The sequence below is a fragment of the Nuphar pumila genome, chromosome 9 (assembly GCF_984573655.1).
Source record: "Nuphar pumila chromosome 9, dmNupPumi1.hap1.1, whole genome shotgun sequence".
Taxonomy (NCBI): Eukaryota; Viridiplantae; Streptophyta; class Magnoliopsida; order Nymphaeales; family Nymphaeaceae; genus Nuphar; species Nuphar pumila.
In genome coordinates, this window is record NC_143257.1 from 62,390,124 (window position 1) to 62,414,230 (window position 24,107).

The window sequence follows — 24,107 nt, forward strand, 5'->3', positions numbered from 1 at the left end:
ATGGGTGATATGCTGGAGTGATTGTGAGAGGGTTGATGCTAGTGGTGCTGTGAAGGGGGATCCAGCAAGTGCAAGTAATGCACAGGTGAGCTGAAGGATACAAATGCAGGGGTAATGAAGGCTGGAGATGGGATGTTAAGGAAATGAAGATACACTATGAGCAACTTACAATGGAACAACCAATGGATGCAGAAAATATAATAGCATATATTCTATGAAGTAATTACAGGAAACGTAGATGAATGCAGAAATAACTAATGAAATAATAAGCTCTAAACAATAAAGATAAAAGGAAAGAAAGGAAGAAAAAAAAACAACCTAATATAACATACTATCTGACCTAACAGGAAAGGAATCAATTGTCATAACATGTGAAGGAAGTTAGCCATATGGATGCATTGAAATATTTAATGGAAACTAAATCGATAATTGGGCTTAACTGATTGTCAAACGATCGATGCAAATGCTGTAGTGAATCTAGGTGGACCTATTGCAGTAACTGATCAAGAAGGATGTAAATAACAACTGGAATGAAATGTAAGTGTAAGCTACAGGGGGAAGGAAAAAGAAAAGAAAAAAAAATGCAGGGAACATCCAAATCTTTGTATAAGGACCTAAGAAGGCTAATGTGTAGGCAAGGGTGAATGACACACAATGCATGAGCTAAATTATAAAAGTAAAAAGGGTATTTAGATGCTATGTGATAAGGCAAAAGAAAGAAAAGAGAAAAATGCCTAATCAGAGAATTAAACAGGGATCAATGATGCCCATTGCCCTTACAGTAGCGAGCTCAACATTGAAATCCCATTCTGAGACATGGGACCATGTGTTAATGTTCTGTTCATGCACGCCTTTTGCAATTTCTGTTAATAACACACGAGTATCATCAGGCACAGGTGAAAGAACAAGGGAATTTGATATGTTCCCAATCACACGACTGTTTACCAACGTCTTCTGGTTCTCACCAATAGAAAATATTAAATCACCATTATTCCCAGATAATTCTGTCACTCTTCACAGAATTGCATTTTTAGATCAATCTTAAGAAAAAACGGTAGTCCTTGAGTGCAAAGACTCTGACAAATGATTAAACGCCCCCTGGAAGTTACCTTCTGCTTCGGGACTTGCTAAAATTCAGCAAACTAGTTACCTTCCGAGTCCCTAATATTTCCACAACTAGCGGATCTAGCATCTGATTTTGTTTTATTTTATTCTCTCTTACAGATGATTACAAACCTCTGTTGCATCATCGTATTTTTGCCTCTCTTTTGTCTTTTGATTGGGACAGGGCAAGGGTATACAGAGTGGTTTTGCATCGAGGAAATCCAAACGCAAAGATGAATATCACGATGAAAATAACATATAAAGTCTAAAATTAATTAATGATTATATTAGAGTAAAACCTGATCTGATATTAGATCAGATCAGATGTTTTACTCTAAAAAAAAATGGAAAAGACCACAACAAACCAACACATTCATGCAATATAATGGAAGTTTGAACAAAGAAATGGAAAGGAAATAGACGTCATATGGTGAAACAAGAGGAATGAAACAAATGAAATGCATGAATGAAATTGGCTCATGCAATGAATTGATAGAAACAGATGAATGAATGTGTTTTTTTCATGATGAATATGGATGAGACAAAGCCAAACAGAGAATAAACCATACGAGCGATATACAAAAATAGCATTATATAATTATGAGCACAGAATAAACTGCAGAAAAAAAGAAAAGAAATGAACTCACCTTGGAATCATGAAGATCAAGGAAATTGCCAAAAGTAAAAGAATGTTGGAATGATAGAATCATTTCCTTGCTATCACATGTCTGTAAGTCGAATTTGCCATGAGCAAACCGATATTACATGGATGCTTTAATGGAGTTAAAAGCAGAAAAGATTAAAAGAAACTCAGAGGCAAACAAAGGGGAAGAAGTAAAATAGATGCATAGATGAAACAAATTATATAATAAAAAAATGAAACTGAAGTTCAAACTAGATGAATAGGCAATGCCATTGCGAGGCATCATCACTCATCAGCACATAAATATATAAAAAAAGATACTAAACAAAAATCCAAAAGCCAACGTGAATTGGGAACAAAAATAAGCACTAGGAATCTAAAATGCAAATGAAAAATTATATGTAGACGGATAAGAAACTCGTATTTCCAAATAAGTCTATGGATGAAAGATGAAATAGGATTTCTGACCTTGATTTTGCAGGGTTCTGAAGGAGGTAGAGAAGGTCTTCCTTTAGTAACTCCATGCAGGATCAGAGAAATGGGGTGGAGACGACAGATGATCGAAAGAGGCGATGAGAAAACTCGATCCTCTCTTTGCTTCTCGGTATCTTCATTATATAAGGGGCGGCAGAAGGATCGAGAGGAGGCGACAGTTGGAGATCGACGGATGAGGATGATCGAAGGGTTGCCAACCCTTCGATCTCCATCGATGGTTTTCAGAGCGGAGACCGTTGCTTAGCTTGCGAGGGTCCTTTTATTTTTTGAAATTTTTTCAAAAGCGGCAGTTATTTTTAAAAACTTTTCTAAAATGGGGTTTTCAAGCAAAAGGAAGCTTTAAAAAGAGATTTCTAAAACTGGTTTTTTTTTTTGTATTTTTCTTGGCATTCTCTATACTTTTTTTTTCATATTTTTTAAAATACCAACTTTTAAAATTATGAGAAAATGAAGGATTTTAAACTATTTTTGTGAAAAATAAAAGAAATATTTACAAAAGAAGGGTTTTCTGAGAATTGGGGTTTGAATTTTGGAAATTTCTTCAGAAAACGGGTTTGGATCCAGATTTTGAGGAAATATTCGAGTTTTAGACCTCGAATCGAGAAATACAGAGCATCGAATCCAAATGGACATCGAATCGGCTGTCTGAGCCTTTAAAAAAATTATTTTTGGTATTTTTGCTAATTTAATTTTGAAAATTGAATAATGAGGCTCGGATTTGGATTTTAACACTAGGTTCGGATCCGAAATTGAGTCAGATATAGAAAATGGATTTGATTCCAGTAAATTTGAGAAATAAACTGGATTTTTAAGTGAAAATGATTCAATTTACTCAGAAAATAGGGATCAGGGGCAAAAAGGGAATATTCACAAAATTTTGAAAAATTTGGGGTGCTTACACGGAGGCGAGTAATTTTCAAAATATTTTCAAAATTCAGGTCAAGTGAGACCTTCAGAAAAGAGTTCCTCTCTCTCTTCTTTTCTCTCTTCTTTTCTCTCTTCTTTTCTGTCTTTTATTTCCCCTTCAAAAAAGGAAAATAGAGGTTAGAAAGGAAAAAGAGAAGGAAAAGAGGGAATAAAGAGGAAAAAATTTGCAATGATCACAACCTGTACGAGGCAGCCCAATCTTGGTTTCACTGTTTTATTCATGTCTCGGTTTTCACCTACTCAACTCCAGCTTTCTTCACTCACGTTGCTCGGCCAACATATCTGCATATCATCTTTGCTTAGACATTTAGCACAGTTATGCATTTGCATATCTCCTTTTGTGTATACCTCCAGTATTATTTAGGCATCGGCATCTCATGATATAGGAGCATCCTAGTCCAACTAGATACCAACACATCATCTAGTATAGGCACCCCTACATATGTTTCCTCATTAGCATGTAGGCACCTTCGTAGACATCACAACCTCAATGTAATCCCTTAGTTTCCTTTATATTTTATGTTTTTGTTGCGTATTAACCCTATTTTGCAAGAAATTCATAAAAATTGCTATCTCTTTTTCCTAAAATCAGAGACTTGTAATTTTAAATTAAAGTCAAGATTGTAATAGCTAGATATTAATGAGAATGTTACATTTCCAGTTCTTAGATTAGAATGTATGAGCATACATATCTTCTAGAAATGCTTGTTTCGTATCATTTTCTCTTTTATTTCAAAAGTTCATGAATGGGAACACGAATGACATGTGCATCATTCTAATAAAAGGTGATTAAATCCTAAGTTGAAAATTTGCATTTATGGCCATAGTCAAAATTGAAATTCCACTATAAGGGGGGTGAATAGTGAAATACAATATAGATCGATAAAATAAAAATTAAAGACAATAAGGCATAACACAATAAACACAGGATTTATACTTGTTCGATCGAGTTACTGACCTACATCCAGTCCCCAAGTAAAACACTTGAGCCTTTCACTATAAAATTCGTGTTACGGGATAAATAGTACAACACCCTCTGCCTCAGAGGTCTACTTCTCTCAACAGAGAAGGGAAACACCCTCTTCCTCAGAGGTCAACTTCTCTCAACAGAGAAGGGAAACACCCTCTTTCACAGAGGTCTAGTTCTCTCAACAGAGAAGGGATATAGTAGATAACAGAAAGTTACAACACTTTCCTAAAGAACCTTAAGAATGATATGCATAGTATGAATGCACGTATGAAGATTCTCAGAATGTTCTCTCTTTGAAAAATGGGTAGAATAATCTCTCAGAAGAACAAAATGTTCTTTTTTTTTTCACACATAGTTGATTCTTTTGTCAAAGAGCTTTTTCTTGTCATTTTCTCTTTCTTTTTCTAAGCTCTTTTTCAGTATATCGAGTAGGAGTTTTTCTCTTTGAAAGCTCACATGTGTCTTGTGAAATATTATTTTGTTTGTATATATATAAGTTTTTAAAATTAGTCGTTGCTTTTTGAAATGATTGTCCTTTTGAGATGTGAGGTGTCAGGTCATCTCAAAACATATTTTTATGAAAGAGTGTGTGAAATGATATGTGTACTATATTACTTTTTCAAAAAGTTGTCATTCCATAAATTTAATATTTGAGGTACACTATACGTTGTTTGTAATTAAAAATGAGTTTTAATTTGTAATGGGTCTTTTCTCAAAATAAATGCTTTGTAGTACATTGAACGTTGAAGTGTAATTTATAATGTAATTTTGTCTTTACTCAATTTAATGATTTGTAGTATATTAATGGTTTTCTTACAAATCATCACTTCTTTGGTTAAATGTATATCAGTACAATAAACACTTTAAGTACTTTTATTATAAATGGTCATTTCTCAAATGCTTTTTGAGGTGACATTTAATGTTTACAGAAAGAATGATGGCTTTAAATATAAGTCGACATTCTTGAGTGTGGATTTTAATATTAAATAACTAAATGGTCATTTCTTAACTTAATTCTCTTGTTAAACAATAAGTGGTTGTGTATAAAATAATATTCGTTTTTCTCAAATCGTCAATTCAAGATGAACGATTGTGTATTATGAGTTAATACATTTTGTCTTTTTCTTTCATAAAAGCTTTTGAAATCATTAGCTTTTATATCTTTTCAAGTTGTCTTTTTCATAAATGCTTGTTAGAAGGTACAATTAATGCTTTTAAAATCATGAGCTATTATATCTTGTCAAAATGTCTTTTTCATAAATGTTTGTAGGAAGTACAATGATTTGTTTCAAAAAGGTGTTTTTGAAATAATGTATCCTTTTATGAAAGCTTAGCTTTTTGTAAATAAATTAAAGCATATAGTGTAATATGAACTATGCATGCTTCTAAAGGTTCTGTTACATATGACTCTAAAGAAGAAAACAATCTTCATCTTGAAGTAGCCGATCTTCTTGGATAATCTTTATGAATGTATGACGCATCAAGCTTTTTCTTCAGAGTAGTATGATTGCATCAAATAGTTATACTTGATCAGGTTGTCTCCATTCTTCTTAGGTAAAATAACCTTGCATCAATTACTCGTTAAATGCATGACACATCATATCCAGTCATAATATAACATATTCATGAAGGCATATCATATTTATCATATCGCATGAAAGCATATCATATATTTATCATGTATCATATTTATTTATCATGACAGCATATCATATTTATTATGTATCATCAAAACATAGTTTCTCAACATTCTCACCCTTTTTTATGATGACAATATATGCTCCCCTTGTCAATAAGCCATATGCATAATGATAATTTGAATATGATATCATACATAAAAAATGCATAAGACGATAGTATATAAAAACATAAGTAAAAGTTTAGGCTCAAGAAATTGAATTTCTCCTACATAGGAGAGATAGGTTTTTCTCCCCCTTTGTCATTGACAAAAAGAGGGATCAGAGTAGAAAAGTTATTATTACAGACCAAAAAATATATAGTTCATTCGTTATCAGACGAGGGATGAAATTTGCAAAGGAGAGCATATTGGCCAATCTTCAGTGAGTGAAAAGCTTGCTGCAGAGAGGCTTGATTCTTCAGCAGAAGATCCTGTGTGTTCTGGATATCTAAAAGATCAGAAAATATATATAGTTCAGATGTCGGAGAAAGATCTGCCTCACCAGAGCCTTCGTTGTCAGTATGTTGTGGGGGTAACCCTTCTTCGGAGAAGTATGTATCATTAAATGCATGTGTAGAATAGGAGACGACATCATTGTGAAGTGGCACATTGAAGTACTTAAGAATAGGAGTAATAAAACATCCAAATGGAAGTAAACAAAAGACACGAAAATTGATCATGTTGTTGAATATGATGCTTGACCAGTTGATGAGGAAGGAACAAAAAATCGTATAGATTAAAAGAGAGATTTCGTTTGACACGAATCCCTTGGACGGTTGTTTGGAAAAGACATTGTGGGATAGGATTTGTGACAGAAGTTGAGCATGAGGTTTCAGATTGCTCATATGCCATGGAAAGTGGGTGGATCGTGTGGAGTGAAGCACCTTTTCAAATAGAGTATGATCGACGGGTACTATATTTGGGAGATCGATGCCATAGGATGGAAGGTTCAGAATGCATCCTAAGGAATGAATGTCAAAGGAAATGATTTTACCATGGACCATGGTGGTGACAGCCGTTTGGTCATGGTTTACCGAGAAGTTGGTATAAAAAATCTTGATGAGATGGGGATAATAAGACGCAGTGTTTGATGATCCTAAAATTGGAACAAAGTCTTGTAGGGAAGTTTCAAGATCAAAGGAGGTGAAGTCTTGGAAGTGGACTAACCTATCTGTTTGGATTGGAAGAGAGCTTACGTAGTTGTAGTTGTGAATGACATCTGGATATCTCAATTATGAAGATTCAATCATGTTGACATCATCAGAGAAGGATTTGGAAGACAAGGCCATGGTGAGTAACCTGAGAAAAAGAAGAAATGAACTTGGAAAGGATGTAAGTTGATAGAAGTTTTCGAATAGGTGATGAATTCGTGAGAAGCGAATAAGTTTATTAAATAGAAGGATGGAGTTTATTTTAATAACAATTTGATGCTTTGTGAATGACAATTGAAGTGAATAAAATTTGGATTTTAGCTTAGTGCATTATTCGTGAATGTCTATTTATGGAGAGTGAATAGTATATCTTAAGGCACTCGTGAATGAGAAATCAAATCACTCTTTGAAAGAGTGTATGGATGAAAATTTATTATATTATGTTAGATGACAAAAATAACATAGTTTCGAAAATTATTTTTCATTATAAGGAAACCTTGATATAGGAGAGTCCATTGAATTGAGAGAGTGGTCATGGTTTGAGAATGGTGTGCTCTTTTGGAGCATGATTATTATGTGTGATTGAAAAAAAAAAGGAGGGACAAGATAGAATGGATGAATAGAAACAAAGAAGTGTGTTGCACGATGATAAATAATGACCCACGGATTTTGCAGAATCTGATTATAGAGGTGATGAGACATGAAGAGTCTTGGAATGAGGAAAATAAAAGATATCGTGAGAAGAGATGGAAGTAAGAATGCTATAAAGTGATACCATGTGAAATAGAAAGTAGAATAATGGCCTAATAAGACAAACAATAAGTTGGTATATATATAAAAATGATTTTACTTAAAGAAGATAGATTCAATTTTCGTAAGGGAGGCTTTGAGAAATAGACAACAGAGAGTTATGAGAGAATGTTATGATTGCTTATTTAATATAAAAGTGGTTTTTATGGATAGGCGTGAAAGGAGATAGGTCATCATGTGATGTGTACTTTGAAAGATATGATATTTTTGAAAGAAATGAGTGACATAAAGTATTTGTCTTGTATTTAAAAGCTTGTGGTTTTTATGAGTGTATGTGAATATGTAAATGACTCTTTTTGACTTTGAAAAGTGGTAAAAGAGATGATGAGATAAGAAAAGTAAAAAAATATATTCGTGAGATAAAAACAATGATAAGAATAGATGAAAGAGAAAACTAAGAATCGACAAGAAGGAATCGGATTCGAAAAGAATTTAAAATATATAAAAGATAAACTAAAAAATCATAAGATAATTCAAAGTTTTATCTAAGTAAAATTACAAATAAGTGTGATTAATTATAAGTCACTTAGTTTACAGATTCCTAATTCGCTTCTAATTCGTATAAAGTCTTCATTTTTTAAAAGTTTAGTGAAAATATCTGCTAATTATTTATTAGTGGGTATAATATCAAGTTTGATTATGTTGTTTAAGACTTGTTCTCTTAAAAAGTGGTGTCGAATTTAAATGTGCTTTATACGTGAGTGAAGAATAGGATTTTTAGATAAATTGATAGCACTTGTATTATCACACAAAATAGTTGTATTTTCAAATTTTAAAGCAAAGTCTTTTAATGTATGTTTCATCCAGATGACTTTTGTACATGCTAGGCTTGCAGCTATATATTCAGCTTCAGTAGTTGATAATGATACGCAATTTTGTTTCTTACTGAACCATAAAACTAGTGAGTGCCCTAGAACACATGTTCCACTTGTGCTTTTTCTGTCAGATTTACTACCAGCAAAATCAGCATCATTGTATGAGATTAAATCAAATGTAGATGATTTTGAATAAAATAACCCAAAATCAACTGTTTCTTTTAGATATCTCATTATTCTTTTTACAGCTTTAAGATGTGATTCCTTTGGATTTGATTGAAATCTAGCACACAAGCAAATACTGAACATGATATCTGAACGGCTAGTAGTTAAATATAGTAGTGATCATGTCATACCTCTGAATAACTTTATATCCACAGTCTTACCATCTTCATCTTTGTCCAATACAGTGGTTGTGCTCATAGGGGTATTCTTTGAAGCAGTTGAGTTCATATTGAACCTCTTCAGAAGTTCATGAGCATATTTAGACTGATTGATGAAGACTCCATCCTCGGTTTGCTTAAGATACAGTCCAAGAAAGTATGTAAGATCTCCCATCATACTCATTTCAAATTCTTTCTGCATGGACTTAGAAAAGTCTTCACAAAGACCATTGTTAGTAGATCCAAAGATGATATTGTTGAGAAACTCTGTTTTGATGTCACATAATATGATACACTGTCGTATTTGATTTTATATGATATGATAATATGTCCTCTTGAAAAATGTTATATTATGACTGAATATGTTTTGCCATAAATCTAACGAGTATTTGATGCAAGGATATCTCACCCAAAAAGGATGGAGACTTCTTGTTCAAGTACAACTAGTGCAAACATACTCCTTGAAGAAAAAGCTTGATGAGCCATGCATTCCTAAAGATCAACTGAAGAGATCGGCTACCTCAAGATGAAGATTTTTTTCTTTAGAGTCATATGTAACAGAACCTTCAGGAACATGCATATTGCATATTACATACTCATTCATAAAAACTATATCATAAAAGTATACGATAGTTTCAAAAAGCTCCTTTTTGAAAACTAATAATTGTACCTTCTTACAACCCTTTATGAAAAAAAGTATTTTGACATGATTTCAAAATGTAATAATTGTACCTTACATCATATACAAGACAACATGAAAAGAAATGTAGGAAAAAGAGAAAACATGAAATCGGCTACATAAAGAAAAACAAATATAATATGTTTTTGAAAAGACTCTAGTTACCTTCTTTAAAGAAATGATTTCAAATATGGGTAAAAAGACAAAACAGAAAATCGGCTACATAAAGAAAAACAAATATAATATGTTTTTGAAAAGACTCTAGTTACCTTCTTTAAAGAAATGATTTCAAATATGGGTAAAAGACAAAACATGAAAATCGGCTAAAGGTTTTGAGAAGACTCTAGTTACCTTTTTACAAATCCATAGAATGTCGACTTACTTGAAGTCATCATTCTCTTTGTATAACATTAAATACCTCCTGTAAGAAATTCTTGTTAAAATATCCTTCTCAAGAATGTCGACTTTCTTGTAGTCCTCATTCTCTCTGAAGACTTTGAAAACCACAACATAAAGAAAACACTTGACATGACTATGTACAAATAAATATCTCAAAGCACTCATTGTACTTACACTCATTTAAAGTAAAGAAGTACTTATGTACCTCAAATCATTAATTAAGATAAAGACAAAACCACAATCCAACGTTCAATGTACTATTGTAAGAAATAGACTTTTTACATAAAATATGTATTACCTAAAAAATTTACAACGACTAGTGTACCCTATATTTTACTTTTATGGAAAAAGACTTTTTCGAATTTCTCTAAAGATGTTTTTGAAATGACATATCATTTCACATCTCAAAAAGGCTACGATTTCAAAATATAACGACTACTTTTTTAAAGCTATATAAACACACTCAAATAAACTATTCAACAATGGAATGGAATGGACATGTGAGCTTACAACGAGAAAAATTCCTATTCGATATTTGAAAAGAGAGCCTTGAAAAAGAAAGAGAAAAAGAAAAGAAAGAAAAGAGAAAAAGTCAAGTCCAGCACTTTGACAAAGAGTATCCTCTGAGTGACAAACAGAACATTCTGAGAATCCTTCATTCGTGCATTCATATCATTCTGAAGGTTCTATAGGAAGTATTGTAACTCTGTTATTCACTGTTTTCCTTCTTTATTGAAAGAAGTAGACCTCTGTGAAAGAGGGTGTTGTCCTTCTCTGTTGAGAGAAGAAGACCTCTGTGAAAGAGGGTGTTGTCCTTCTCTGTTGAGAGAAGAAGACCTCTGTGGAAGAGGGTGTGCCCCTTCTCTGTTGAGAGAAGAAGACCTCTGAGGAAGAGGGTGTTGTACTATTTATCCGGTGACTCGGATGTTATAGTGGAAAGCTCAAGTGGTTTGCTTGGGGACTGGATGTAGGTCTGGGTATTGACCGAACCAATATAAACTCTGTGTTTTATGTGTTGTGCCTTATTGCCTGATTATTTTATTTTATCGATCTTTATCGTATTTCACTATTCACCCCCCCCCCCCTCTAGTGGAATTTCATTTGGTATCAGAGCAGGTTTGCTGGTTACGACATAACAAGTCTTCCAGCACAAATGACATCTACCTCTTATGCTCGTGATATTGAAGGTCAACACGCATCTCGTCCTCCTTTCTTCAATGGCTCCAACTATGGATACTGGAAGTGCAGAATGGCTATATTTCTCAAATCCATAGATTTTGCTGTATGGAAAATTGTTGAGCATCCATATACATCTCCATCCGCAGACTATAACTTATGGTCTGATGAAGAAAAGAAAATGGCAAACCTAAATGCAAAGGCTATGAATGCCTTATATTGTGCCATTGATCAGAACGAATTCAATAGAATATCTATATGTGAATCTGCATATGATATTTGGCATTCTTTGGAGGTTATTCATGAAGGAACCAACAAAGTAAAAGAAGCCAAAATCTCATCTCTTATCAGAAAATATGAGTTGTTCAAAATAAACAAAGATGAACCCATCACAGAGATGTTTACCAGATTCACCAACATCACCAACGATCTGAAATCTTTGAGTGTAACATATTCTCAGACAGAAAAGGTGAAGAAAATCTTGAGATCTCTCACAACTGATTGGGAGAAAAAGACTACAACTATTGAAGAAGCTCAAGATTTATCTAAGCTTACTCTGGACGACTTAATAGGCAATCTTATGGCCTATGAAGTCCACATGAAAGAAAGAAGGGAAGAAGAACAACCAATAAAGAAAACTCTAGCTTTCCCAGCTCTATCTGAGAATGAAGACTCAGATAAAGAATCTGAAATTGCGCTACTAACCAGAAAATTCCAGCGCTTCATGAGAAGAAACCAGCTTCCAAACAAGCACAAGGAAAGAAAAGATCCTAAGGAAGATCCCATGTGCTATCAGTGTAATAAGCCAGGTCACTTGAGGCGTGACTGTCCCCTTCTCAAAAGAAAGTCCAAGACCAAGGAACCAAAGAAAAGGTTCTTCAAGAAAAAGGCTCTGCATGCTCAATGGGATGACTCAGAACCATCCACCAGTGAAGAGTCAAGTGATGATGAAGCTGAAACTGCAAACATGTGCTTCATGGCAAACGAAAGCTCTGTAAGTGAAATTTCTGATTTTTCCTTTGAAGAACTTCTAGATGCTTTTCAAGAACTATTTGAAGAATCTAGAAAATTAAGCTTCAAAAATAAAACTTTAAAATCTGAAAATTTAGAGCTTTCCCAGAAAAATGAAAAACTCAGTAGTGAAAACTCTGAGTTGAAAAAGAAAAATCTTCTTATTACTTCTGAAATCTTATCTACTAGCTTCAAGACTAAAAATCTGCAAGTAGAAATTTCAGAATTAAAAAGTAAAACTGAAAACCTTATGAAAACGGTTTTCAAGTTTACTAAAGGAAAAGAGAACTTGGATAAACTCCTATATTCTCAAAAAGTCTCTTTCTACAAGAATGGTATTGGGTACTCTCATTTCAACAAGCCTTCTTGTATAAATCAAAAGATCACTTTTGTGAAAAGTTCGTCTGAACCAAATAAGGAGTATTATAAAGTTAATTTTTTTAACTCCTCTAAGGTTGTAGACAAACCCAAATCCAAATGGATATGGGTTCCAAGGTCTAACAAAAAGGGACCCGATTGGGTACCAAAAAGAAATTTTACTTGATGATTTGCAGGCTCCAAATAAGAACAGATGGATTCTAGACAGTGGATGTTCAAAACACATGACTGGACATTCAAACCTCTTTATTGTTCTTCATAAAAAGGAAGGAGGAACCGTCACCTTTGGAGATAACAACAAAGGTTTGATAATAGGTATTGATAATATTGGAAATATAGATAAACCTCTTATCAAAGACGTTCTTCTGGTTAAAGGCTTAAAACATAACCTTTTAAGTATTAGTCAAATGTGTGATACAGGTTATAATGTTAGCTTTAATCATAATGCTTGTCTTATAGCAGACACCAACGAAAATATTATCTTAAAAGGTATAAGAAAAAATAATATATATGAACTATACCTAGAAAACATCACATAACATTGCCTCATAGCTAATAATGACTCTCAACATCTATGGCACATGAGAATGGGTCATGTCAATTCTAAATACATGTCTAAATTAGCTAAAGATAAGTTAGTACGTGGGTTACCCAAAATATCTTTTAAAAAGGATTATTTTTGTGATGCATGTCAATTAGGAAAACTGTCCAAATCATCTTTCAAATCAAAAAATATCATTTCAAGCAAAAGACCTTTAGAGCTTCTACACCTGGATCTTTTTGATCCTTCTAGGATAGCTAGTCATAATCACAATAAATACGTTTTTGTCATTGTAGATGACTACTCAAGATTTACTTGGGTGATATTTTTGAAAAACAAAAGTGATACGTTTTGTCAATTTGAAATTTTATGTAAAAAATTACAAAATGAAAAATCTTGTTCTATTGTTAAAATTCGTAGTGACCATGGAGGAGAATTTGAAAATGAACTTTTTGAATTTTTTTTAACTTGCATGGTATTTCTCATAACTTTGCCTTTCCTAGAGCTGCACCTCAAAACGGTGTAGTAGAAAGAAAGAATAGAACCCTTCAGGAATCTGCTAGAACTATGCTCCAACACAATAATCTTGCTAAATCTTTTTGGGTAGAAGCTGTTAATACGGCATGCTACATAACAAATAGAGTTCTCATTAGACCTTTATTAAATAAAACTCCCTATGAACTATTCTATGACAGAACTCCAAGAATAGACTATTTCAAAGTCTTTGGTTGTAAATGCTTTATCCTAAACACAAAAGACAACCTAGATAAATTTGATGCAAAATCTATTGAAGGCATATTTTTAGGATATTCAAGTCATAGTAAAGCATACAGGGTTTTCAATAAGTGTTCTAAGTCTATTGAAGAATCTATGCATGTTAGTTTCTGTGAATCTATTGATCAATCTGTTCATAAGCAAACTAACGATGATGATGTTAAAAGTACAAATTTATTTTTAGATAACACAGCTAAGTCTAATGAAGATAATCATCAAAGAACTTTTGTCGATATCAAAGATCATCCTCAAAAGCAGATTTTGGGAGAACTGACAAAGGGGGTTCAGACTAGAGCTCAGCTAGAACGGATTGCAAATATGGCATTCATTTCTCAACTTGAACCAAAGAAGATTGATGAAGCCATCATCGATGAGTTCTGGATGCTAGCCATGACTGAAGAACTGAATTAATTCCAAAGGAATGAAGTTTGGGATCTTGTACCAAGACCAAAGGATCATCCAATCATTGGGACAAGATGGATCTTCAGAAACAAGCTAGATGAAACAGGTAATGTTATAAGAAATAAGGCAAGACTAGTAGCTCAAGGATACAACCAGGAGGAAGGTATTGATTTCGATGAAACATTTGCTCATGTTGCTAGACTTGAATCTATTAGAATGTTTTTAGCATATGCAAGCTATATGGATTTCAAATTATATCAAATAGATGTTAAAAGTGCTTTTCTAAATGGTTTTATAAATGAAGAAGTTTATGTAAAACAACCTCCAGGATTTGAAAATAAACAATATCCAGATCATGTTTTCAAACTCAAACGTGCTTTGTATGGTCTAAAACAAGCACCTCGTGCTTGGTATGATAGGCTTAAAACTTTTTTGTTAAAAACTGGTTTTTCTGTAGGCAAAGCAGACTCTACATTATTTGTAAAAATAGTGAATAATCATACCCTAATTGTTCAAATATATGTAGACGATATAATCTTTGGATCTTCTAACAGCACTCTTTGTGAAGAATTTTCTAAGTCCATGCAGAAAGAATTTGAAATGAGTATGATGAGAACTCACCTACTTTCTTGGACTGCATATTAAGCAAACCAAGGATGGAGTTTTCATCAATCAATCTAAGTATGCTCGTGAACTTCTGAAGAGGTTCAACATGAACTCAACTGCTTCAAAAACAACTCCTATAAGCACTACTACTGTTTTGGACAAAGATGAAGATGGTAAGTCTGTTGATACAAAGGTATACCGAGGTATGATAGGATCACTTCTCTATTTAACTGCTAGCCGTCCAGATATCATGTTCAGTGTTTGCTTGTGTGCTAGATTTCAGTCAAATTCAAAAGAATCACATCTTAAGGCTGTAAAAAGAATAATGAGATATTTAAAAGACACAGTTGATTTTGGATTATTCTATTCAAAATCATCTACATTTGATTTAATCTCATACAGCGATGCTGACTTTGCTGGAAGTAAATCTGACAGAAAAAGCACAAGTGGAACATGTCATATGCTAGGGCACTCACTTGTATCATGGTTCAGTAAGAAACAAAACTGTGTATCCTTATCAACTACTGAAGCCGAATACATTGCTGCTAGCCTAGCCTGTACACAAGTTATCTGGATGAAACAAACCTTAAAAGATTTTGGTTTAAATTTTGAAAATACAACTATTTTCTGTGATAATACTAGTGCGATAAACTTATCTAAGAATCCTATTTTACACTCACGAACTAAGCACATTCAAATAAGACACCACTTCTTAAGATAACAAGTCTTAAACAATATAATTAAACTGAAATTCATACCCACTAATCAACAGTTAGCAGACATTTTCACTAAACCATTGAAACATGAAGACTTTACACGAATTATAAGAGAACTAGGAATATGCAAACTAAGTGACTTATAAATTAATCACACTTATTATAATACTTCTTAAAATCTTATTTTAAAAGTTTTTTTTTATCGATTTTTGTTAGTCAAACTAGATTTCCATATTCACGTACACTTTGAAAATCTTATAAGACACATTCTTTATGTCTTTCAACTTGTCAAGTACACATCCATTATGACTTCTTGTCCTATCTCCTTTCACTCATATCCATAAAAACTAATTATATTAAAAGCTATCATAACATTGTTCACATCACTCATCTCATAACTCCTTTATTATTTTTGTCCTTTTGTGAAAACTTCCCTTACGAATAATTGATTCACCTTCAACATGAAAACATATTAGTTTATGAGAACTCTTGCTTTTCAAATTAATAGTTAAAATCGAATGTTTATTTTGGTTCTTTTACCTTTCTCTAGAAGATCTAGTTGCTATGTTCTCACGTAAATTTTTACTATATCATTTAATATATCATAGATTTCGTACACTCTATTATATCTCACGTAAAATTTTACTATATCATCTGTTATATCACAGCCTAAAGAACTATCTATTATCATCTCTTCATGCTTTACTTCTTTTACAAAAAGTATTTGCACTCCACCCATTAGTACGTTTTGTATCACCTTCTTTTTTTATCTCTCTCTCTCTCTATATATATATATTATACGAAGCTTTCATCTGTGACCATCACTCTCTCATTTTATATCTCTCTCCAATAGAGACTCATTAAAACCTTGTCTTTTATTTTTTATTCTCTTAAGTACCTTTAGTACTTTCTCTCTCTTATACAAATTGATTCTCCATTCTTGTCAAACCGAGTTTGTGACTCCTTTACTAGTTTAAAACTTAACTTTATTCTCTATGAACTTCCTCAAATCGAGTTTCTTTAAAAATATGTTTATCAAATAAACAATAGTTCATATCAATCATAACTTTATGTCTTTTATCAATCATGATTTTTTATTACTTCTTATTCTACTCTAAAATCCATATATGTCATCTCACTTTTCTCTATGACTACTCTCACTCATTCCACGCATATCCATAAAAATATTTCTTATACAAGCAATTATTACTCTTCATTCATAAAAATCTTTTTGTCTCATCACTATTCATAGTCAAAGTGTGTCCCTCTCATCTTTACGTATACACATAAAACAATACAAATGTGAAGTCACATTAATCATGACACATTTTTTTAAGGCATTTTTTTCTTTCAAAAAAAAGTCATATCTTTCAAACCACATATCCGTATCACCCTTCTTTATGTCTAGTCATTCTTTTTCCACACATATCAAAACATATACTTATTAAATAACAAATTATTGCCTCTCACTCTCTTATCTTTGTTTGTCTTATTCCAAAATCACTCTTCACGAATTTGGAATGCTTCCACATCAAGTAATATCATGTAGAAAAAGTTGTTTGTTTTATTAGGCCATTATTTTCTTCACTCTCTTCAATATGTCACTCCATACTCCATTCATAACATTTCTCATTACTCGATACACTCTCCCATTGTATATTTGTTCAAATCTATGTCCTTCTTAACTTACATACCAATATGATACACTATCTTCCACCATTAATTCTCCATCACCTTTCTCGTTTACAGATCATAACATAATGAGATAATGGGAAACACACTGGATCAAGTTTTTAGAGCTTACTTGGGGTGATGGGGACGATAGGAACCCTGAAGATTCTTCGTGCTCATTTGCCATGGATTTATCCAGAATATGGCTCCTCGCTGAATACTTGTAATTTGTTAACAGCGTCTGCAGTGAATGTTGTCTGAGAATCCCCTGCGAGTCCTTTTCTTCCTTCAACATAGTCATTCATGTTTCCGCTTCTGGACCCACGTTTTCCAGATCATGGGTGGCCTTGCTTTCAAGGTCCTGCATCCTGCTGACCCATACATTTAATTACATAGACTCTTCATAAGTAGGCACTCCACAACTCCTATGAAAGGCCTAGTTTGCTGGGCGATAACACTTAAGAAGATATCTATATCTCCTGAAGGACGACTGAAGATGATCTCCATTAGACAAAGCACATTAATTCGCTATCCGTGCATGCTGTACGTTAAGAGTGGCTGAATGGACACGACAAAATTCTTAGTAATGAGCAAAATCAACAATGTCGAAAGCCTGTGAGATGTATTAGACCCACCCCATATTTGTCCCAAGAAGGCTTTCTTATAATTGGGTGTGCAAGAAACTTTCTGACGTTATAGATGTTTGTTGCTTAATCCATGCAGCAAGGGAGAGATCAAAAGCCAAGTCCAGCTTGAATGGCTCTGACAGATTTCTGAAGCTGATGGATCCTGTGCAATACCAGGACAAAGATGCCAATGTACCAGCTATATCTGACGAATCTCCTACCTTTGATTCTACTGTATACCTTTGTTCTGATCTTCTCTCAAATTGTTGGAAGGTTTGGATCACCAGTTGGGAAAACAATGGCAACACTCTTGCTGACTGAATCTGATTCAGCCTCAACTTCATCAAAGCCTACTCTCTGAGAACGTAACTTGTCACACAACTCTTCCACCTTCATGGTCGGGCAAAGCTCTTTCTAAGATGTTGGAAATGTGGGTTTTCTTTTCTGATGAAAAATCATCTTGTATACAAATTTTAAATGAAATAAGTATACATAAAGCCACAGCAAGCCTAACTAACCCAAAAATTCATAAGAATCACAAAAAAAAAAAATTGCAAACCAAACAGCTTGTCTTTCTCACGTCCGTTCCTCTCTCTTCTTTGGTGCCCAGGTGGTGATCTCATCAACTCTGAATATCATCTCAGCGGCCTCCGTAGCAAAGTAGTATTGCTTGCTTAGCCTCAAATCAATCTGATATTCCAAGCTTCCCCATATCCCCAACAAAACCGGAGATGACATCAATTCCAGCATTTGTTTCATCCTTGTGGTACTTAGCTCGAAATTGTGCAATCAAATCTGTGTCGCCTGAACCTGCATTGCCAGAGATGATAATTGGAGTAGATTGGAATGCATGAGATAAAACCTCAACTGCAAGGGATTTCTTTCCTGATATCCTCAGAACAAGTTTGTCAACTTCCCTGGACATCACCGTTTCAGGCCAACTTCCCCCAAACAGGATTCTGCTGTCCGTAACCATTTTGGATAATACACATAGGGCATAATGTAAAGACCTTTTTGGCTTCATCTAACACATGGGAACTTTCTCCTCTTAATACAATGGCACATATCTGACTCATCTCTATACCAGAAAAATTGACCCACTTATCTTCACCAATCATGATTTCTTCAATAAGCTTGTAGTGCCCCAGTTTAACAGACACAGGGTTATTAAATGTTGATGCAATTTCTCCACCAATAGCCAGAGCAGGACGCCCAATTCCATCATGATCAGCATGCTCAATCATCAGAATTCCTGCATCAGCAAAAAGTTTCTCGGGAAAGTTGTATATCAATTGTCTTATTAACAAAGTGATTGATGCCATGGGAAATAGTATTCTACACTCTCTCTTTCACTTTCACTTTCTCTTTTTCTGCCCCCTCTGTCTGAGCAAACCTTGCCATTGAATCAACATATACTCATGCTCCATATATCTTTATTTTATTAGTGTCCGCTGTATTTGCCACCAACATTTTTTTTTTTGTATATGGCAGATTAGCACCATCGAATGAAGTAATGGCCTGTATTCCAGAGAAGGTTGTATTCAGGGAATGGACCACAACAGTAGACATGAAATGGGCTGGGACGCTGGAGGTGGGAATAGGATATTTTGCAGGTAGTCTGACAACCTTCATCTGAGGCCCGAGTGTTGTGGGATGATGTTACAGACTGGGCATATGGGCAGTAAATCTGGAGGTGATTAGCATAGGAAGTGTAGTGCATAGTGGATGTAAGGGAATGGGAAATGGGTATAAGTGAATATAAACAACTATGAAAGGGATAATCGCATTTACATTATAAATATTGATTTGAGACTGTTAGAGTTGGAAACCTCACCACTGTGATATGATAAAGACAATGTCATCATCAAGGGACATTGAAATGAATGAAATCATATGTAAGTAAAAAAAAAATTCTAGTATGCAACAGATATAGGTTACCACAACAACATACCTGAATGTGTAAGCAGATGCAGATGGCAAGAAAGCGTAAATACAGAAATGAAGGTGTGCACGCCGAATATAAACCAAAATATAATGTACATGGTAAAAAAAATTTGAATCCGCGGTTTACAAAATGACGTCTCAGCATCAAAATTCTGGATTACCGTGGAGACCTCATATGCTAAACTTCACACTTCCAACAAACAACCTGTCTTACCCATTGCCTCAAACAAATCGTCAGATATAGTTTATTCAACTTGATTTGAACCTTTTGCGGTTCAATCCGCATGATACAACGAAAGAAACACCACAGGATGTAGGGTATACAATATCCAGGCGGAACCCCATGTCGAAGGAGTCGATAGATGGTTTATGACCGAAGTAAATTCGTAGATGCAAGGGGGGTGAAAAGATATGATGGGATGTTGTAGGCTAATATGCAGGTGTAAGATAAAGAAAGGATGCATATAAACTACTGAGGCGACCAAAACCCAAAGGAAACAAAATAATAAACCTAGCAGGAAGAGACATCAAACACCGTGAAAGTGCAATAAAGCAAAAGGATAATTGAATGGGGAAATACAAAAAACATAAAACGCAATTGGGAAAGTGACGAGCACAAATTTTTACAGACATGACCAAACATTTAAACAAAAACACAGAAAGAAAAACTACAAGATCAATGCATTAAAACAGAAAAAATAGAAATGTATCCTCAGATTTTTATGACAAAATCAAATGCAAAATGATTAACCCCTTGGTTCGAGACAAACTCATTCAGAATCTGGTTTGCTTTCAATGATCTAAATCCAATTTTAAGTCAGAATGAGCCGTTTGTTATGATGAATACAGAGTTGATGTTATATGGGGTTACCTGAGGTTAATATTATATATATAAGCAGTTTTTAAAAGAGAGAAGAAACAATAGTAGAAGAAATGGAGAGAACAAAGGGGAGATGCAAAAATTAACTGTCATTCATATCATCTAAGTATGAAGAAAATTTAGAAATAAAGGAAAAGAAATGTGTTGGAATCTGAGGATTCCTATCGATTTTGCACAAGAATGAGTTGAAGCTGCACAAGCAACCCAACATCCATCCCTAGTGCGTTAATGGGAGCTAGAATTGAAAATCAAGAGAAAAGCCAGAGGAACGAAAAGAAGAAAGGATGAAAACGGAGAAAGGGAGAGGGATTCACCGTAGCTCTGTAGATATTCTGAAGGATGGGATGGACCTTCCCTTTTGTCTACGGTGAGAACTTTCCACTTCAGAAGGCCGGGAGGAGATCCCAAAAGGGGAGCTCTTGTCACTCGCAGATGAGAGATCGATCTTCAGTCTCCGGTTTCTTGCATGGGAGGTGATTGGGGGAACTGGCTTCCTTCGATCACCTCAGGAGAGATCGGGGTAGAGGAGGACTGCTTGGTGTCCAGAAGATGCGAGAGCGATGGATGGTGAGAAAAATAATCGATCCCTTCCTCTCCCTTAAGACCTTGTTTTTATAGAGGGAGAAGAAGGATCAGGAAGGGGAGCGACAGTTGGGCATCGACGGGCTGTGGCGAGCGAGGATGATCCAAGGGTTGAAGAAGGAAGGCCGCACATGGGTTGGCCATTGAGGGTTCGGGCGAGAGAGGAACAGGCGATGGGCGGATGAGGAACGCGATGGGGTGCCGTTGGAGATCAAGGGTGAGGAAGTGGATGAGTTTTCTGGAGGGTAGCCTGCGGCCGATGGATGGCTTAGGGAGGAGAGGCTGTTGTTAGATGGAGGGTTGAGGAAGGAAGGTCGCACATGGCGGGGGCTTGGCCATGGAGGGCTCGGGTGAGAGAGGGAGAAGGTTTTTGGATCCAGCGAGAATGAAGAGAGAGAACCCAAAATGGTGACCAAAAATGAGACAGAGGAGGTGCGAGAGAACCGAGACAGAGAAAGCGAGACATCCTGAAGAAAAACTCCAAAAATATTTTGCTAAAGCCCTCTTTAAAAGGGTGGTCTTTTTCAAAAGTATTTTCAAAAAGATGTTTTTCAAAAAGGAGGTTTTCAACACTATATATATATATATATATTTTCTTTCTTTTGTATTTATATATATATATATATATATATATATATATATATTTTGTTCTTTTCTTCATTTTCTATATTTTTGGAATAAAATCCTAAAACTTACGAGAAAACAAAGATTTAAAACTATTTTTTTGTATTTTTGAGAAATATTTACAAAAGAGGGTTTTCAAGGCTATCTTGGGAAATTTTCTTTAGAAAATGAGTTTGGACCCAACTTTTTGAGAAAATATTCGAGTTTTGAAACTCGAATCGAGAAATATAACATGATGGATCCAAACGGACAGCGGACGAAGTGTCTGAGCTTTTCAAAAAGTTATTTTTGGAAAATTTGATTTTAAACATTGGACAACGAAGCTCAGATTTAGATCTTTTATCTGAATCCGGATCCGAAATTGAGTCAGATATGAATTTATTTTCAATAAAACTTGAGAAACAAAATGGAATTTAGATTTAAAACTGACTCAATTACTCAAAAAATGGAGATAGAGGCAAAAAAGGGGAATATTTACAACATTTTGAAAATTTTGGGGTGTTCATAGATGCCCCTCTTTGCTACTAAGCCGGTTGAAAGCCGAGCTTAGTGCCAAAGAAACACTCGAAATTTTGAAAAATGCCCCAGTCAGCTGATCCGAGCTGGGTGTGGAAGAATTATGGCTCTTTGGGCTTAAAATTCTCATCCTGAATGGCCCCGGGGGGACGAAATCCTCGACAATTATACGATTGAATGATAGGAATGAGGGAATCGTGATGGGATCTTGGGTGAAAATCCTAGGGATGGTGAAAGATAAGAATTTGATCATGTTTTATGGGTGAGACAAGATCAACCCTTTGGAATGACTCAGGTTTAGCCCTTAACCTGGATGGGACGAAGATAGATCAAGATAATTTGGATGGGGAAAGGAAACATAAGCGGACCTCGATGGGACATTTTGAGAGAAATGCCTCGTGAGATGAAGTTCAAGTATGACTTTATTCCGGTATGGATGTACAAAGAGCACGGATTCCTTTGTGGGGAAAACCATGATGGGACGGGAAGGATTACCTCGTCTAAACGAGGCTCAGGTTTAACCCAAATCTGAAAGGAAGGTACCTCGCGGAGCGAGGTTTAGGCTTTACCCTTATCCTGAGAGGGACGACCATACAAAATCTTTGAGCGAAGAAACCGTGATGGGACAACAAATGATCGCCGAAGCGAGATTCAGGTTTAACCCTTGACCTGAGTGGGAGGATGATACAGAATCTTCGAGTGAAGAAACCGTGATGGGACTAGAAAGGATATCTAGTCAAAGCGGGACTCAGGTTTAACCCTAACCTGAACGGAAGATACCACATGGAGCGAGGTTCAGGCTTAACCCTTAACCTGAAAGGGACGACCATACGGAATCCTCGGATGAAGAAACCATAATGGGACCTTCAGAATTTGGATTAACAAATCCAAAAGGGGTTTGCGAGAAAAGAAAATCAAGGGTTTCCCTAAAGCTTGGAAAAGGGATGATCTTGGGCGCCTCATTGCTGAGACTAAAATTAGCTTTCTAAAAACAGACGACCTCTTGCAGAAGGTTCGAGTGGTTACACCTCGAGGAGCGAGGCGACAGGTTTACTCTTTAGCCTGAATGGATACAGAATCCTCGAGGAGCGAGAAAAACTGTGATGGGCCTCTAGACCTTGCACAACAAGCCCAAGAGGGTTTTTTTTTGCAAAAGGATGAAAATGGGGGTCCCTAAAGCTTTGAAAAGGAGTTGTTCTTGGGCGCCTCATTGCTGAGACTGAAAATAGCTTTTGACAATAACAGACCTTTTGCAAAAAGTTCAGGTTTAACCCTTATCCTGAGCGGGAACTGTCTATGGCGGGACAGTGGGGAACACAGGGAAGTGTGCAGATCCGAGAGCGCTCAGATCAGGCGGAAGGAAAGGACTTTTTAGTCCTAAGGAGGGATGATGTAAAGATACGTCAAAACGATCATCAAGCTCACCCTTCATGTTGGGATAACTAGGAAATATTGCCCATAAGATGCCAAAATTGTAGTTTGATTCAAAAATGATTGAACTGTGCTCATGTGTGAAAATATCACCTCTTTCTACCTAGAGTATTGACTCCAATAGGGCTAACTCTGTAAAATTTAAGAATCAAATTCAAATTTGTTTGTTGTTGAG

At 35.0% G+C, this 24,107-nt stretch overlaps 1 pseudogene; it reads right to left on the bottom strand.

The window, feature by feature from the left end:
• Positions 1–18,531: 18,531 nt before the first annotated feature.
• On the bottom strand, positions 18,532–19,425 carry LOC149828612 (T-complex protein 1 subunit beta pseudogene; annotated as a pseudogene).
• Positions 19,426–24,107: the final 4,682 nt, after the last annotated feature.